Source organism: Salmo salar, unplaced genomic scaffold, assembly GCF_965601325.2.
Source record: "Salmo salar unplaced genomic scaffold, fSalSal1 ptg000257l, whole genome shotgun sequence".
NCBI classification, from domain to species: domain Eukaryota; kingdom Metazoa; phylum Chordata; class Actinopteri; order Salmoniformes; family Salmonidae; genus Salmo; species Salmo salar.
The window spans coordinates 985352-1003910 of NW_027675339.1; the positions used below are offsets into that span (position 1 = coordinate 985352).

The 18559-nt window shown below is 51.3% G+C and overlaps 1 long non-coding RNA gene across 1 annotated transcript in view; it reads left to right on the forward strand.

Moving 5' to 3' along the window:
- LOC145867298 (uncharacterized) overlaps positions 1 to 18559 on the forward strand; it is a 680253-nt gene that overhangs the window by 480621 nt on the left and 181073 nt on the right. The window lies entirely within an intron of this gene.

Sequence of the window (18559 nt, forward strand, 5' to 3'; positions counted from 1 at the left end):
GCTTCCTGGCTTCCTTTTGGAGCCACAATTTCTTCCGCTGCTTCTTCTCCTGTCGCGCCCCCGTTTGGTGTATCAGCATCCTCTTTTCTATCCGGTTGTTTCTTCCATTCTGTTGGGACTCTGGTGCAGTGGTTGAGATGATACCACGTCTTGCTTCCTTTCACCTGGACGGCTGTTGATGTTGCTTCGGCCACCTCCTTCTCTCCTTGGTTGATCCCACTTTCTCCGGAACACCCGAATGTAGACCAGATCCCCTGGTATCACCTGGCGTGGCCCCTCTGGTCTCTACTCCGGTTCCTTCTTTTTCTCCTGTGAATATATAACTTCATGTATCTTGGTTAGGTGCTTTACATATGATTTTAGTTCTGTTTCTAGTATGTCTAAAGAGGGACCTTTGTACAGTCCCCCTAGTGATGGCACAGGCATGGGTCGACCCGTAAGCATTTCATGCGGTGACAAGTGCGTGTTTCTGTTAGTTTCCATGCGACTGCTCATTAGTGCAAGCGGCAAAGCATCTACCCAGTTAAGCCCTGTGGATAGGCAAATCTTTAACCTCTTACATCTAGACGTTCCGCTAGCGGAACACCTGCTCCAATATCCAATGATAGGCGTGGCGCGAATTACAAATTCCTCAAAAATACAAAAACTTCCATTTTTCAAACATATGACTATTTCACAGCATTTTAAAGACAAGACTCTCCTTTATCTAACCACACTGTCCGATTTCAAAAAGGCTTTACAGCGAAAGCAAAACATTAGATTATGTCAGCAGAGTACCAAGCCAGAAATAATCAGACACCCATTTTTCAAGCTAGCATATAATGTCACAAAAACCCAGAAGACAGCTAAATGCAGCACTAACCTTTGATGATCTTCATCAGATGACACACCTAGGACATTATGTTATACAATACATGCATGTTTTGTTCAATCAAGTTCATATTTATATCAAAAAACAGCTTTTTACATTAGCATGTGACGTTCAGAACTAGCATACCCCCCCGCAAACTTCCGGGGAATTTGCTAACAATTTACTAAATTACTCACGATAAACGTTCACAAAAAGCATAACAATTATTTTACGAATTATAGATACAGAACTCCTCTATGCACTCGATATGTCCGATTTTAAAATAGCTTTTTGGTGAAAGCACATTTTGCAATATTCTAAGTACATAGCCCAGCCATCACGGGCTAGCTATTTAGACACCCGGCAAGTTTAGCACTCACCAATTTCAGATTTACTATTATAAAAGTTTGATTACCTTTTGTTGTCTTCGTCAGAATGCACTCCCAGGACTGCTACTTCAATAACAAATGTTGGTTTGGTCCAAAATAATCCATCGTTATATCCGAATAGCGGTGTTTTGTTCGTGCGTCCCAGACACTATCCGAAATGGTAAATCAGGGTCACGCACATGGTGCAATTCGTGACAAAAAAATTATAAATATTCCATTACCGTACTTCGAAGCATGTCAACCGCTGTTTAAAATCAATTTTTATGCAATTTATCTCGTAAAAAGGCGATAATATTCCGACCGGGAATCTCCTTTTCGGCAAACAGAGGAAAAATCACAAAGACGGGGGCGGCCAGGGCACGCGCCTAAGCCCACAGTCCCTTGATCGGCCACTTGAGAAAGGCGATAATGTGTTTCAGCCTGGGGCTGGGATGACGACATTCTGTTTTTTCCCGGGCTCTGAGCGCCCATGGAAGACGTAGGAAGTGTCACGTTAGAGCAGAGATCCTTTGTAAAAGATAGAGATGGCAAAGAAGTTCAAGAAATGGTCAGACAGGCCACTTCCTGTAAAGGAATCTCTCAGGTTTTGACCTGCCATTTGAGTTCTGTTATACTCATAGACATCATTCAAACAGTTTTAGAAACTTTGGAGTGTTTTCTATCCAAAGCCAATAATTCTATGCATATTCTAGTTACTGGGCAGGAGTAGTAACCAGATTAAATCGGGTACGGTTTTTATCCAGCCGTGAAAATACTGCCCCCTAGCCATAACAGGTTAAGCCCTGTGGATAGGCAAATCTTTAATGCAAGGCTGCCAATCCCTGATAACAGGGTGGGTAGCCTTGGGCTACTGGATCTAATTTAGTACTGTAGCACGCAATAGGCTGTTTCTTCCTACCACTACATGTTTCCTGCATGAGAATAGCATGCAGGATGCATGCATGAGAATAGCAGCCGCATAGTTGTCACACCTATTTGCTACGTGTAACAAAAATGGTTTAGTGTAGTCGGGGGCCGCTAGGGCCGGTGTTGTCTGCATCTCTTTTTTAAGTGTTTCAAACGCAACTACAGCATCCGCGTTCCACTCCAGCGGTGCTCTTAGATTAAGCTGTCCTGCTTCCTTCATTATTTCTCTCAGAGGAGCTGTCTTGACTACATACTCCTTTGTCCAGTCAGGTTAAGTCCTGTCATTCCTAAAAAGGTCATCATTTGCGCTACCGTTTGTGGTAATGGTGCTTTGCTAATACCCTCTAGCTGTCCTGGAGCTATGGCTTTGGTTCCATTGGCTATTGTTCTGCCTAAGTACCTGGGGTTGACAGTATTGTAATTTTGTTTTAGAGACCTTGTGTCCTCCGTCTGCTAACAGCTGCAGTACTTTTAGTGAGTCTGAGTGGCACTGTTCTACTGTGGAGGCACAGATTAACAGGTCATCTACATATTGGATCAGAGTGCCGTCAAGCATTAATTCTTCTAGATCTGCTCTCAATATTTGATTGAACAAGTGCGGCTATTTTTAAATCCTTGGGGGAGACGAGAGTAAGACAGAGTTTTTCCTCTGTACCTAAATGCAAACAAGTACCTACATTCCTCCGCCAGGGGGACACAAAAAAATGCTCCACATAGATCAATCACGGTGAAGTATTTGGCATCTGGGGGAACGTTAGTCAACAGCGTGTGAGGATTGGGAACTTCCGCTGGACAATCTTGTGCTATATCATTAATAGCCCTTAAGTCATGTACCAATCTCAATTTTTTACCATCGGCTTTAAGCACAGGTAGCAAAGGTGTATTGCAAACACTTGGCATCTCAATCAATACTCCTGTCTTGATCAATCCTTCAATTGTTGAATTTATTCCTTCTTCAGCTTCAGGCTTCATAGGATACTGGGCTTTCCAGGGGAGTTTGGCGTCTGGTTTTACTTTTATGTTGATTGGACTTGCTGATTTGACAAGCCCCACGTCGGTGTCATGTTGTGACCATACTTCTGATGGTATGGTTTTTTTCCATTTCTTCTCTAAGCTCACTAAGTAGCCCTATCCCTTCACCTAACACTACTTGTTGGCCTGCACTGACCTCTATTTCCCTAGGATCGCCAGTCATCATTGTAGTGGTTACTATCTTGATAAATGCTTTATCTTCGGAATGGAAGATCAATGGATTGTCTGTTTTGTCCCATATTGTATTTTTAGCTTTCCTCATCATGGGTCCTAGATCTTTTGATGTGAAACCTTGATTCACCAGCAATGTGATGTGAGGGATAGAGTCAGAAACATTGAACCATTTTTGTACAAATTCAGATCCATCTTCGTCCATCACATCCATGGCTGCTCCCTGTTCTCCAATGATTATATATTGGGACATAATTGGTGCTTTCCTACCATTTGCCCCCATAACCCAGAGCTGTTCTAATAATGGGTCCTGATGAGGGTCAAATTGCATTGTGCAGTGATATTCAGATTTTGCTCTAACGGCTTTAGGTATTTGGGCCTGAATAAATTTACCCCATCTCCTCGCTGTTCTGTCTACATCTGTCTCAATTCCTCCTAACCAATATACGTTGGCCATGACTCCTGTGCTTACCACTGGTAATTGTAGTCCTATTTTTTCTATTATCACCCCGTCGGGGGGGAACATTTAATTTGTATACCCATTTTGCATAGGGCATCTCTTCCTAAAAGATTAACTGGTGTTTGATCTGATACCAGTATTGGGATTGTGGCTGGTTTACCATTGGCAGTAAGATGAACTGGAGCGGTCATTGGAATTAGCTGCGTATTTCCCGAGAATCCTATTGTTTTGGCATATTTACCAGACATGGGGAGATGAGAGGCATAATTTGAACTCACACATGTGTAAGTGGCTCCAGTATATATCATCATGGGTATGTCTTTATTCTCTATTTGAACCTGCAACACAGGTTCTTGGTCAGCTCTTGTGGTTAGAATTGGGAACTGACCCTCCCCTTTAGGATTCTCTGGGCACCCCTAGTACGTCTGATTGGGTCCTGACCATGGGTTCACAGGGCCCGGGGGTGTGTTTTGGCTGCCCTGCCATCCCCCAGTAGGGCCCCAGCCATTCTGGTTTCCACCAGCAGGTGGCCGCCAGCCACCGGAGCTGTTGTTTGTTGGTGGACGCCTATTGTAGGTGTTATCTCCAGTCCGATCCTGCCATGGGTTTGCGGGACATTCACGTCTGGTGTGTCCTCGTTGGTAGCAACCCCAACACACACCAGGCGGCCCCCGCGGGGTCCTGGGCCCTCTCCCTTGATCCACCTGTATGTTTTTCTGTTGTATATTCCCACCATTCCAATTCGGGGGCTGTGTGTACACATTTGCTACTGGCAATGGGGCAGGCACTTGGGTCCGGCCGGGGGTTGACAGTTGCGGCCCTCCTGGGGAAACAGCAGCCATTGTTCCAATCTCGGGCACAGGGGTGGTTACTGAGGCCTGGACTTTCTTCTTTCCCTTGGTCAGTTCATCCAGCTGCAACTGGGCCAACCTTCTCTGGATTTCCTTTCCTTGTTCAGCTTGTTTCTGCTCTTCCTTTCTATGTTTCTCCACAGCGTGAATTACATAGTCACAGAAATTCTTTGTAAGGTTTTGAAGTAAGTCCCACTACGTCCTCCAGTTGGTTCCTTACTGGCTGGGGCATAGCTTCCACCACTGAGGTCCGGAATATTGTTGTCATCAGTTCATTTTCCTCCGGGTCCTGCTCTGTTTCCATTCTCCATCTTTTCAATTGTCCATGCAGGTATGCAGCCGGGTTTTCTGTATCTCCAATGGCCTCTCCCCTTAGTGCCTTGGGGTCCACTTTTGTTGGGTATGCTGCCCTTAGGGCCCTCCAGACGGCAGGCCTATACCTGTCAAACATCAGTCCATCCCTTGACACTTCCCACTCTGTGCCGTTGATTCCTCCCTCCTGCATGATTTCTCCCATTCTCTGCACGTTCGTTACCCTTGCCAACAATGCCCTTATGTCGCCTACCGCCAGCAATTTCCCCATTGTAAATTCTTCAAAGGTCCTGATCCACTTTCCAGCTCCCTCATGGAGGTCCGGCAACCGGGCAACCAACCCTTCCAGGTCCTGCGTAGCCCATGGTATGTAGTGTCCTTGATTTCCTTTAATCAGGATTGGACTTTGTTTATTCGGGACTATAGTGTCCTGCTTTCTTCTTTGCCCCTTCTCTGAGTACTCTGCGATCTGTTTCTGTGGGCTCATATCTCAGGCTCTCCTGTAGGTTGCGAGCTATCGCCTCATCTTGTCTTTCTTGCTCTTGTACATATTCTTCCTGTGCTCGTTCATACTCCTCTTGTATCTGTTGTGTTAATAGTTTACTTCTTCTTTCTAGTTGATTTATACCAAGTCTACCACTTTCTTCCTCTTCTTCAGATTCTTCACCAAGACTGTCCCCTATTTGGGATTCCTCTGGTGTTTAAAAGGGCTTCCTTGGTTGCTCTTTCTTCTGGTCCTTTTCTTTTCTTCCTTCTTTTGTGTTTCAATGTTTCCTTTTTCCCTATTTCTGTTTCCATTGCTTTTAGGGCTTCCATCAATCCACCATAGCAATTGAAACCTTCTTCTTCAATTCTTGTGTGTCTCTTTGTTTTTGTTGGGCCTCTTCCTGTTGAGTGAGAGGGTGCGCATACTGCTCCAGGTGTGCAGGCCCCCTCTTCCTCCGTTACTTCTACCGTTCCTCTTATTTCCATGTGTCCGGTTATCATGGGAATCTGTCCATGGGAGTAAGGTGGGGGTTCGTTCTCCCTCTTCCTCATGGGAATCTGTCCATGGGAGTAAGGTGGGGGTTCGTTCTCCCTCTTCCTCATGGGAATCTGTCCATGGGAGTAAGGTGGGGGTTCTCCCTTTTCCTCATGGGAATCTGTCCATGGGAGTAAGGTGGGGGTTCGTTCTCCATTTTCCTCATGGGAATCTGTCCATGGGAGTAAGGTGGGGGTTCGTTCTCCCTCTTCCTCATGGGAATCTGTCCATGGGAGTAAGGTGGGGGTTCGTTCTCCCTTTTCCTCATGGGAATCTGTCCATGGGAGCAAGGTGGGGGTTCGTTCTCCCTCTTCCTCATGGGAATCTGCCCATGGGAGTAAGGTGGGGGTTCGTTCTCCCTTTTCCTCATGGGAATCTGTCCATGGGAGTAAGGTGGGGGTTTGTTCTCCCTCTTCCTCATGGGAATCTGTCCATGGGAGTAAGGTGGGGGTTCGTTCTCCCTTTTCCTCATGGGAATCTGTCCATGGGAGTAAGGTGGGGGTTCGTTCTCCCTCTTCCTCATGGGAATCTGTCCATGGGAGTAAGGTGGGGGTTCGTTCTCCCTTTTCCTCATGGGAATCTGTCCATGGGAGTAAGGTGGGGGTTCGTTCTCTCTCTTCCTCATGGGAATCTGTCCATGGGAGCAAGGTGGGGGTTCGTTCTCCCTTTTCCTCATGGGAATCTGTCCATGGGAGCAAGGTGGGGGTTCGTTCTCCCTTTTCCTCATGGGAATCTGTCCATGGGAGTAAGGTGGGGGTTCGTTCTCCCTCTTCCTCATGGGAATCTGTCCATGGGAGTAAGGTGGGGGTTCGTTCTCCCTTTTCCTCATGGGAATCTGTCCATGGGAGTAAGGTGGGGGTTCGTTCTCCCTCTTCCTCATGGGAATCTGTCCATGGGAGTAAGGTGGGGGTTCGTTCTCCCTCTTCCTCAGGGGAATCTGTCCATGGGAGCAAGGTGGGGGTTCGTTCTCCCTTTTCCTCATGGGAATCTGTCCATGGGAGTAAGGTGGGGGTTCGTTCTCCCTCTTCCTCATGGGAATCTGTCCATGGGAGTAAGGTGGGGCTTCGTTCTCCCTCTTCCTCATGGGAATCTGTCCATGGGAGTTAGGTGGGGGTTCGTTCTCCCTTTTCCTCATGGGAATCTGTCCATGGGAGTAAGGTGGGGGTTCGTTTCTCCCTCTTCCTCATGGGAATCTGTCCATGGGAGTAAGGTGGGGGTTCGTTCTCCCTCTTCCTCATGGGAATCTGTCCATGGGAGTAAGGTGGGGGAATCTGTCCATGGGAGTAAGGTGGGGGTTCGTTCTCCCTTTTCCTCATGGGAATCTGTCCATGGGAGTAAGGTGGGGGTTCGTTCTCCCTCTTCCTCATGGGAATCTGTCCATGGGAGTAAGGTGGGGGTTAGTTCTCCCTCTTCCTCATGGGAATCTGTCCATGGGAGTAAGGTGGGGGTTTGTTCTCCCTTTTCCTCATGGGAATCTGTCCATGGGAGTAAGGTGGGGGAATCTGTCCATGGGAGTAAGGTGGGGGTTCGTTCTCCCTCTTCCTCATGGAAATCTGTCCATGGGAGTTAGGTGGGGGAATCTGTCCATGGGAGTAAGGTGGGGGTTCGTTCTCCCTCTTCCTCATGGGAATCTGTCCATGGGAGTAAGGTGGGGGTTCGTTCTCCCTCTTCCTCATGGGAATCTGTCCATGGGAGTAAGGTGGGGGTTCGTTCTCCCTCTTCCTCATGGGAATCTGTCCATGGGAGTAAGGTGGGGGAATCTGTCCATGGGAGTAAGGTGGGGGAATCTGTCCATGGGAGTAAGGTGGGGGAATCTGTCCATGGGAGTAAGGTGGGGGAATCTGTCCATGGGAGTAAGGTGGGGGAATCTGTCCATGGGAGTAAGGTGGGGGAATCTGTCCATGGGAGTAAGGTGGGGGAATCTGTCCATGGGAGTAAGGTGGGGGAATCTGTCCATGGGAGTAAGGTGGGGGAATCTGTCCATGGGAGTAAGGTGGGGGAATCTGTCCATGGGAGTAAGGTGGGGGAATCTGTCCATGGGAGTAAGGTGGGGGTTCGTTCTCCCTTTTCCTCATGGGAATCTGTCCATGGGAGTAAGGTGGGGGAATCTGTCCATGGGATTAAGGTGGGGGAATCTGTCCATGGGAGTAAGGTGGGGGTTCGTTCTCCCTCTTCCTCATGGGAATATGTCCATGGGAGTAAGGTGGGGGAATCTGTCCATGGGAGTAAGGTGGGGGAATCTGTCCATGGGAGTAAGGTGGGGGAATCTGTCCATGGGAGTAAGGTGGGGGAATCTGTCCATGGGAGTAAGGTGGGGGTTCGTTCTCCCTCTTCCTCATGGGAATCTGTCCATGGGAGTAAGGTGGGGGTTCGTTCTCCCTCTTCCTCATGGGAATCTGTCCATGGGAGTAAGGTGGGGGTTCGTTCTCCCTTTTCCTCATGGGAATCTGTCCATGGGAGTAAGGTGGGGGTTTGTTCTCCCTCTTCCTCATGGGAATCTGTCCATGGGAGTAAGGTGGGGGTTCGTTCTCCCTCTTCCTCATGGGAATCTGTCCATGGGAGTAAGGTGGGGGTTCGTTCTCCCTCTTCCTCATGGGAATCTGTCCATGGGAGTAAGGTGGGGGTTCGTTCTCCCTTTTCCTCATGGGAATCTGTCCATGGGAGTAAGGTGGGGGTTCGTTCTCCCTCTTCCTCATGGGAATCTGTCCATGGGAGTAAGGTGGGGGTTCGTTCTCCCTCTTCCTCATGGGAATCTGTCCATGGGAGTAAGGTGGGGGAATCTGTCCATGGGAGTAAGGTGGGGGAATCTGTCCATGGGAGTAAGGTGGGGGAATCTGTCCATGGGAGTAAGGTGGGGGAATCTGTCCATGGGAGTAAGGTGGGGGAATCTGTCCATGGGAGTAAGGTGGGGGAATCTGTCCATGGGAGTAAGGTGGGGGAATCTGTCCATGGGAGTAAGGTGGGGGAATCTGTCCATGGGAGTAAGGTGGGGGAATCTGTCCATGGGAGTAAGGTGGGGGAATCTGTCCATGGGAGTAAGGTGGGGGAATATGTCCATGGGAGTAAGGTGGGGGAATCTGTCCATGGGAGTAAGGTGGGGGAATCTGTCCATGGGAGTAAGGTGGGGGTTCGTTCTCCCTCTTCCTCATGGGAATCTGTCCATGGGAGTAAGGTGGGGGTTCGTTCTCCCTTTTCCTCATGGGAATCTGTCCATGGGAGTAAGGTGGGGGTTCGTTCTCCCTCTTCCTCATGGGAATCTGTCCATGGGAGTAAGGTGGGGGTTCGTTCTCCCTCTTCCTCATGGGAATCTGTCCATGGGAGTAAGGTGGGGGAATCTGTCCATGGGAGTAAGGTGGGGGAATCTGTCCATGGGAGTAAGGTGGGGGAATCTGTCCATGGGAGTAAGGTGGGGGAATCTGTCCATGGGAGTAAGGTGGGGGAATCTGTCCATGGGAGTAAGGTGGGGGAATCTGTCCATGGGAGTAAGGTGGGGGAATCTGTCCATGGGAGTAAGGTGGGGGAATCTGTCCATGGGAGTAAGGTGGGGGAATCTGTCCATGGGAGTAAGGTGGGGGAATCTGTCCATGGGAGTAAGGTGGGGGAATCTGTCCATGGGAGTAAGGTGGGGGTTCGTTCTCCCTTTTCCTCATGGGAATCTGTCCATGGGAGTAAGGTGGGGGAATCTGTCCATGGGATTAAGGTGGGGGAATCTGTCCATGGGAGTAAGGTGGGGGTTCGTTCTCCCTCTTCCTCATGGGAATATGTCCATGGGAGTAAGGTGGGGGAATCTGTCCATGGGAGTAAGGTGGGGGAATCTGTCCATGGGAGTAAGGTGGGGGAATCTGTCCATGGGAGTAAGGTGGGGGAATCTGTCCATGGGAGTAAGGTGGGGGTTCGTTCTCCCTCTTCCTCATGGGAATCTGTCCATGGGAGTAAGGTGGGGGTTCGTTCTCCCTCTTCCTCATGGGAATCTGTCCATGGGAGTAAGGTGGGGGTTCGTTCTCCCTTTTCCTCATGGGAATCTGTCCATGGGAGTAAGGTGGGGGTTTGTTCTCCCTCTTCCTCATGGGAATCTGTCCATGGGAGTAAGGTGGGGGTTCGTTCTCCCTCTTCCTCATGGGAATCTGTCCATGGGAGTAAGGTGGGGGTTCGTTCTCCCTCTTCCTCATGGGAATCTGTCCATGGGAGTAAGGTGGGGGTTCGTTCTCCCTTTTCCTCATGGGAATCTGTCCATGGGAGTAAGGTGGGGGTTCGTTCTCCCTCTTCCTCATGGGAATCTGTCCATGGGAGTAAGGTGGGGGTTCGTTCTCCCTCTTCCTCATGGGAATCTGTCCATGGGAGTAAGGTGGGGGAATCTGTCCATGGGAGTAAGGTGGGGGAATCTGTCCATGGGAGTAAGGTGGGGGAATCTGTCCATGGGAGTAAGGTGGGGGAATCTGTCCATGGGAGTAAGGTGGGGGAATCTGTCCATGGGAGTAAGGTGGGGGAATCTGTCCATGGGAGTAAGGTGGGGGAATCTGTCCATGGGAGTAAGGTGGGGGAATCTGTCCATGGGAGTAAGGTGGGGGAATCTGTCCATGGGAGTAAGGTGGGGGAATATGTCCATGGGAGTAAGGTGGGGGAATCTGTCCATGGGAGTAAGGTGGGGGAATCTGTCCATGGGAGTAAGGTGGGGGAATCTGTCCATGGGAGTAAGGTGGGGGAATCTGTCCATGGGAGTAAGGTGGGGGAATCTGTCCATGGGAGTAAGGTGGGGGAATCTGTCCATGGGAGTAAGGTGGGGGAATCTGTCCATGGGAGTAAGGTGGGGGAATCTGTCCATGGGAGTAAGGTGGGGGTTCGTTCTCCCTTTTCCTCATGGGAATCTGTCCATGGGAGTAAGGTGGGGGTTCGTTCTCCCTTTTCCTCATGGGAATCTGTCCATGGGAGTAAGGTGGGGGAATCTGTCCATGGGAATAAGGTGGGGGTTCGTTCTCCCTCTTCCTCATGGGAATCTGTCCATGGGAGTAAGGTGGGGGAATCTGTCCATGGGAGTAAGGTGGGGGAATCTGTCCATGGGAGTAAAGTGGGGGAATCTGTCCATGGGAGTAAGGTGGGGGAATCTGTCCATGGGAGTAAGGTGGGGGTTCGTTCTCCCTCTTCCTCATGGGAATCTGTCCATGGGAGCAAGGTGGGGGTTCGTTCTCCCTTTTCCTCATGGGAATCTGTCCATGGGAGCAAGGTGGGGGTTCGTTCTCCCTTTTCCTCATGGGAATCTGTCCATGGGAGTAAGGTGGGGGTTCGTTCTCCCTCTTCCTCATGGGAATCTGTCCATGGGAGTAAGGTGGGGGTTCGTTCTCCCTTTTCCTCATGGGAATCTGTCCATGGGAGTAAGGTGGGGGTTCGTTCTCCCTTTTCCTCATGGGAATCTGTCCATGGGAGTAAGGTGGGGGTTCGTTCTCCCTCTTCCTCATGGGAATCTGTCCATGGGAGTAAGGTGGGGGTTCGTTCTCCCTCTTCCTCAGGGGAATCTGTCCATGGGAGCAAGGTGGGGGTTCGTTCTCCCTTTTCCTCATGGGAATCTGTCCATGGGAGTAAGGTGGGGGTTCGTTCTCCCTCTTCCTCATGGGAATCTGTCCATGGGAGTAAGGTGGGGGTTCGTTCTCCCTCTTCCTCATGGGAATCTGTCCATGGGAGTTAGGTGGGGTTTCGTTCTCCCTTTTCCTCATGGGAATCTGTCCATGGGAGTAAGGTGGGGGTTCGTTTCTCCCTCTTCCTCATGGGAATCTGTCCATGGGAGTAAGTTGGGGGTTCGTTCTCCCTCTTCCTCATGGGAATCTGTCCATGGGAGTAAGGTGGGGGAATCTGTCCATGGGAGTAAGGTGGGGGTTCGTTCTCCCTTTTCCTCATGGGAATCTGTCCATGGGAGTAAGGTGGGGGTTCGTTCTCCCTCTTCCTCATGGGAATCTGTCCATGGGAGTAAGGTGGGGGTTAGTTCTCCCTCTTCCTCATGGGAATCTGTCCATGGGAGTAAGGTGGGGGTTTGTTCTCCCTTTTCCTCATGGGAATCTGTCCATGGGAGTAAGGTGGGGGAATCTGTCCATGGGAGTAAGGTGGGGGTTCGTTCTCCCTCTTCCTCATGGAAATCTGTCCATGGGAGTTAGGTGGGGGAATCTGTCCATTGGAGTAAGGTGGGGGTTCGTTCTCCCTCTTCCTCATGGGAATCTGTCCATGGGAGTAAGGTGGGGGTTCGTTCTCCCTCTTCCTCATGGGAATCTGTCCATGGGAGTAAGGTGGGGGTTCGTTCTCCCTCTTCCTCATGGGAATCTGTCCATGGGAGTAAGGTGGGGGAATCTGTCCATGGGAGTAAGGTGGGGGAATCTGTCCATGGGAGTAAGGTGGGGGAATCTGTCCATGGGAGTAAGGTGGGGGAATCTGTCCATGGGAGTAAGGTGGGGGAATCTGTCCATGGGAGTAAGGTGGGGGAATCTGTCCATGGGAGTAAGGTGGGGGAATCTGTCCATGGGAGTAAGGTGGGGGAATCTGTCCATGGGAGTAAGGTGGGGGAATCTGTCCATGGGAGTAAGGTGGGGGAATCTGTCCATGGGAGTAAGGTGGGGGTTCGTTCTCCCTTTTCCTCATGGGAATCTGTCCATGGGAGTAAGGTGGGGGAATCTGTCCATGGGATTAAGGTGGGGGAATCTGTCCATGGGAGTAAGGTGGGGGTTCGTTCTCCCTCTTCCTCATGGGAATATGTCCATGGGAGTAAGGTGGGGGAATCTGTCCATGGGAGTAAGGTGGGGGAATCTGTCCATGGGAGTAAGGTGGGGGAATCTGTCCATGGGAGTAAGGTGGGGGAATCTGTCCATGGGAGTAAGGTGGGGGTTCGTTCTCCCTTTTCCTCATGGGAATCTGTCCATGGGAGTAAGGTGGGGTTCGTTCTCCCTTTTCCTCATGGGAATCTGTCCATGGGAGTAAGTTGGGGGAATCTGTCCATGGGAGTAAGGTGGGGGAATCTGTCCATGGGAGTAAGGTGGGGGTTCGTTCTCCCTCTTCCTCATGGGAATCTGTCCATGGGAGTAAGGTGGGGGAATCTGTCCATGGGAGTAAGGTGGGGGAATCTGTCCATGGGAGTAAAGTGGGGGAATCTGTCCATGGGAGTAAGGTGGGGGAATCTGTCCATGGGAGTAAGGTGGGGGTTCGTTCTCCCTCTTCCTCATGGGAATCTGTCCATGGGAGTAAGGTGGGGGTTCGTTCTCCCTCTTCCTCATGGGAATCTGTCCATGGGAGTAAGGTGGGGGTTCGTTCTCCCTTTTCCTCATGGGAATCTGTCCATGGGAGTAAGGTGGGGGTTTGTTCTCCCTCTTCCTCATGGGAATCTGTCCATGGGAGTAAGGTGGGGGTTCGTTCTCCCTCTTCCTCATGGGAATCTGTCCATGGGAGTAAGGTGGGGGTTCGTTCTCCCTTTTCCTCATGGGAATCTGTCCATGGGAGTAAGGTGGGGTTTCGTTCTCCCTCTTCCTCATGGGAATCTGTCCATGGGAGTAAGGTGGGGGTTCGTTCTCCCTTTTCCTCATGGGAATCTGTCCATGGGAGTAAGGTGGGGGTTCGTTCTCCCTTTTCCTCATGGGAATCTGTCCATGGGAGTAAGGTGGGGGTTCGTTCTCCCTCTTCCTCATGGGAATCTGTCCATGGGAGTAAGGTGGGGGTTCGTTCTCGATTTTCCTCATGGGAATCTGTCCATGGGAGTAAGGTGGGGGTTCGTTCTCCCTCTTCCTCATGGGAATCTGTCCATGGGAGTAAGGTGGGGGTTCGTTCTCCCTTTTCCTCATGGGAATCTGTCCATGGGAGTAAGGTGGGGGTTCGTTCTCCCTCTTCCTCATGGGAATCTGTCCATGGGAGTAAGGTGGGGGTTCGTTCTCCCTTTTCCTCATGGGAATCTGTCCATGGGAGTAAGGTGGGGGTTCGTTCTCCCTCTTCCTCATGGAAATCTGTCCATGGGAGTTAGGTGGGGGAATCTGTCCATGGGAGTAAGGTGGGGGTTCGTTCTCCCTCTTCCTCATGGGAATCTGTCCATGGGAGTAAGGTGGGGGTTCGTTCTCCCTCTTCCTCATGGGAATCTGTCCATGGGAGTAAGGTGGGGGTTCGTTCTCCCTCTTCCTCATGGGAATCTGTCCATGGGAGTAAGGTGGGGGTTCGTTCTCCCTTTTCCTCATGGGAATCTGTCCATGGGAGTAAGGTGGGGGTTCGTTCTCCCTTTTCCTCATGGGAATCTGTCCATGGGAGTAAGGTGGGGGTTCGTTCTCCCGCTTCCTCATGGGAATCTGTCCATGGGAGTAAGGTGGGGGTTCGTTCTCCCTCTTCCTCATGGGAATCTGTCCATGGGAGTAAGGTGGGGGTTCGTTCTCCCTCTTCCTCATGGGAATCTGTCCATGGGAGTAAGGTGGGGGAATCTGTCCATGGGAGTAAGGTGGGGGAATCTGTCCATGGGAGTAAGGTGGGGGAATCTGTCCATGGGAGTAAGGTGGGGGAATCTGTCCATGGGAGTATGGTGGGGGAATCTGTCCATGGGAGTAAGGTGGGGGAATCTGTCCATGGGAGTAAGGTGGGGGAATCTGTCCATGGGAGTAAGGTGGGGGGATCTGTCCATGGGAGTAAGGTGGGGGGATCTGTCCATGGGAGTAAGGTGGGGGAATCTGTCCATGGGAGTAAGGTGGGGGAATCTGTCCATGGGAGTAAGGTGGGGGAATCTGTCCATGGGAGTAAGGTGGGGGAATCTGTCCATGGGAGTAAGGTGGGGGAATCTGTCCATGGGAGTAAGGTGGGGGTTCGTTCTCCCTTTTCCTCATGGGAATCTGTCCATGGGAGTAAGGTGGGGGAATCTGTCCATGGGATTAAGGTGGGGGAATCTGTCCATGGGAGTAAGGTGGGGGTTCGTTCTCCCTCTTCCTCATGGGAATATGTCCATGGGAGTAAGGTGGGGGAATCTGTCCATGGGAGTAAGGTGGGGGAATCTGTCCATGGGAGTAAGGTGGGGGAATCTGTCCATGGGAGTAAGGTGGGGGAATCTGTCCATGGGAGTAAGGTGGGGGTTCGTTCTCCCTCTTCCTCATGGGAATCTGTCCATGGGAGTAAGGTGGGGGTTCGTTCTCCCTCTTCCTCATGGGAATCTGTCCATGGGAGTAAGGTGGGGGTTCGTTCTCCCTTTTCCTCATGGGAATCTGTCCATGGGAGTAAGGTGGGGGTTTGTTCTCCCTCTTCCTCATGGGAATCTGTGCATGGGAGTAAGGTGGGGGTTCGTTCTCCCTCTTCCTCATGGGAATCTGTCCATGGGAGTAAGGTGGGGGTTCGTTCTCCCTTTTCCTCATGGGAATCTGTCCATGGGAGTAAGGTGGGGGTTCGTTCTCCCTTTTCCTCATGGGAATCTGTCCATGGGAGTAAGGTGGGGGTTCGTTCTCCCTTTTCCTCATGGGAATCTGTCCATGGGAGTAAGGTGGGGGTTCGTTTCTCCCTCTTCCTCATGGGAATCTGTCCATGGGAGTAAGGTGGGGGAATCTGTCCATGGGAGTAAGGTGGGGGTTTGTTCTCCCTTTTCCTCATGGGAATCTGTCCATGGGAGTAAGGTGGGGGTTCGTTCTCCCTTTTCCTCATGGGAATCTGTCCATGGGAGTAAGGTGGGGGTTCGTTCTCCCTCTTCCTCATGGGAATCTGTCCATGGGAGTAAGGTGGGGGTTCGTTCTCCCTCTTCCTCATGGGAATCTGTCCATGGGAGTAAGGTGGGGGAATCTGTCCATGGGAGTAAGGTGGGGGAATCTGTCCATGGGAGTAAGGTGGGGGAATCTGTCCATGGGAGTAAGGTGGGGGAATCTGTCCATGGGAGTAAGGTGGGGGAATCTGTTCATGGGAGTAAGGTGGGGGAATCTGTCCATGGGAGTAATGTGGGGGAATCTGTCCATGGGAGTAAGGTGGGGGAATCTGTCCATGGGAGTAAGGTGGGGGAATCTGTCCATGGGAGTAAGGTGGGGGAATCTGTCCATGGGAGTAAGGTGGGGGAATCTGTCCATGGGAGTAAGGTGGGGGAATCTGTCCATGGGAGTAAGGTGGGGGAATCTGTCCATGGGAGTAAGGTGGGGGAATCTGTCCATGGGAGTAAGGTGGGGGAATCTGTCCATGGGAGTAAGGTGGGTGAATCTGTCCATGGGAGTAAGGTGGGGGAATCTGTCCATGGGAGTAAGGTGGGGGTTCGTTCTCCCTTTTCCTCATGGGAATCTGTCCATGGGAGTAAGGTGGGGGTTCGTTCTCCCTTTTCCTCATGGGAATCTGTCCATGGGAGTAAGGTGGGGGAATCTGTCCATGGGAGTAAGGTGGGGGAATCTGTCCATGGGAGTAAGGTGGGGGTTCGTTCTCCCTCTTCCTCATGGGAATCTGTCCATGGGAGTAAGGTGGGGGAATCTGTCCATGGGAGTAAGGTGGGGGAATCTGTCCATGGGAGTAAAGTGGGGGAATCTGTCCATGGGAGTAAGGTGGGGGAATCTGTCCATGGGAGTAAGGTGGGGGTTCGTTCTCCCTCTTCCTCATGGGAATCTGTCCATGGGAGTAAGGTGGGGGTTCGTTCTCCCTCTTCCTCATGGGAATCTGTCCATGGGAGTAAGGTGGGGGTTCGTACTCCCTTTTCCTCATGGGAATCTGTCCATGGGAGTAAGGTGGGGGTTTGTTCTCCCTCTTCCTCATGGGAATCTGTCCATGGGAGTAAGGTGGGGGTTCGTTCTCCCTCTTCCTCATGGGAATCTGTCCATGGGAGTAAGGTGGGGGAATCTGTCCATGGGAGTAAGGTGGGGGAATCTGTCCATGGGAGTAAGGTGGGGGTTCGTTCTCCCTTTTCCTCATGGGAATCTGTCCATGGGAGTAAGGTGGGGGTTCGTTCTCCCTTTTCCTCATGGGAATCTGTCCATGGGAGTAAGGTGGGGGAATCTGTCCATGGGAGTAAGGTGGTGGAATCTGTCCATGGGAGTAAGGTGGGGGTTCGTTCTCCCTCTTCCTCATGGGAATCTGTCCATGGGAGTAAGGTGGGGGAATCTGTCCATGGGAGTAAGGTGGGGGAATCTGTCCATGGGAGTAAAGTGGGGGAATCTGTCCATGGGAGTAAGGTGGGGGAATCTGTCCATGGGAGTAAGGTGGGGGTTCGTTCTCCCTCTTCCTCATGGGAATCTGTCCATGGGAGTAAGGTGGGGGTTCGTTCTCCCTCTTCCTCATGGGAATCTGTCCATGGGAGTAAGGTGGGGGTTCGTTCTCCCTTTTCCTCATGGGAATCTGTCCATGGGAGTAAGGTGGGGGTTTGTTCTCCCTCTTCCTCATGGGAATCTGTCCATGGGAGTAAGGTGGGGGTTCGTTCTCCCTCTTCCTCATGGGAATCTGTCCATGGGAGTAAGTGGGGGTTCGTTCTCCCTTTTCCTCATGGGAATCTGTCCATGGGAGTAAGGTGGGGGTTCGTTCTCCCTCTTCCTCATGGGAATCTGTCCATGGGAGTAAGGTGGGGGTTCGTTCTCCCTTTTCCTCATGGGAATCTGTCCATGGGAGTAAGGTGGGGGTTCGTTCTCCCTTTTCCTCATGGGAATCTGTCCATGGGAGTAAGGTGGGGGTTCGTTCTCCCTCTTCCTCATGGGAATCTGTCCATGGGAGTAAGGTGGGGGTTCGTTCTCCCTTTTCCTCATGGGAATCTGTCCATGGGAGTAAGGTGGGGGTTCGTTCTCCCTTTTCCTCATGGGAATCTGTCCATGGGAGTAAGGTGGGGGTTCGTTCTCCCTTTTCCTCATGGGAATCTGTCCATGGGAGTAAGGTGGGGGTTCGTTCTCCCTCTTCCTCATGGAAATCTGTCCATGGGAGTTAGGTGGGGGAATCTGTCCATGGGAGTAAGGTGGGGGTTCGTTCTCCCTCTTCCTCATGGGAATCTGTCCATGGGAGTAAGGTGGGGGTTCGTTCTCCCTCTTCCTCATGGGAATCTGTCCATGGGAGTAAGGTGGGGGTTCGTTCTCCCTCTTCCTCATGGGAATCTGTCCATGGGAGTAAGGTGGGGGTTTGTTCTCCCTTTTCCTCATGGGAATCTGTCCATGGGAGTAAGGTGGGGGTTCGTTCTCCCTCTTCCTCATGGGAATCTGTCCATGGGAGTAAGGTGGGGGAATCTGTCCATGGGAGTAAGGTGGGGGAATCTGTCCATGGGAGTAAGGTGGGGGAATCTGTCCATGGGAGTAAGGTGGGGGAATCTGTCCATGGGAGTAAGGTGGGGAAATCTGTCCATGGGAGTAAGGTGGGGGAATCTGTCCATGGGAGTAAGGTGGGGGAATCTGTCCATGGGAGTAAGGTGGGGGGATCTGTCCATGGGAGTAAGGTGGGGGAATCTGTCCATGGGAGTAAGGTGGGGGAATCTGTCCATGGGAGTAAGGTGGGGGAATCTGTCCATGGGAGTAAGGTGGGGGAATCTGTCCATGGGAGTAAGGTGGGGGTTCGTTCTCCCTTTTCCTCATGGGAATCTGTCCATGGGAGTAAGGTGGGGGAATCTGTCCATGGGATTAAGTTGGGGGAATCTGTCCA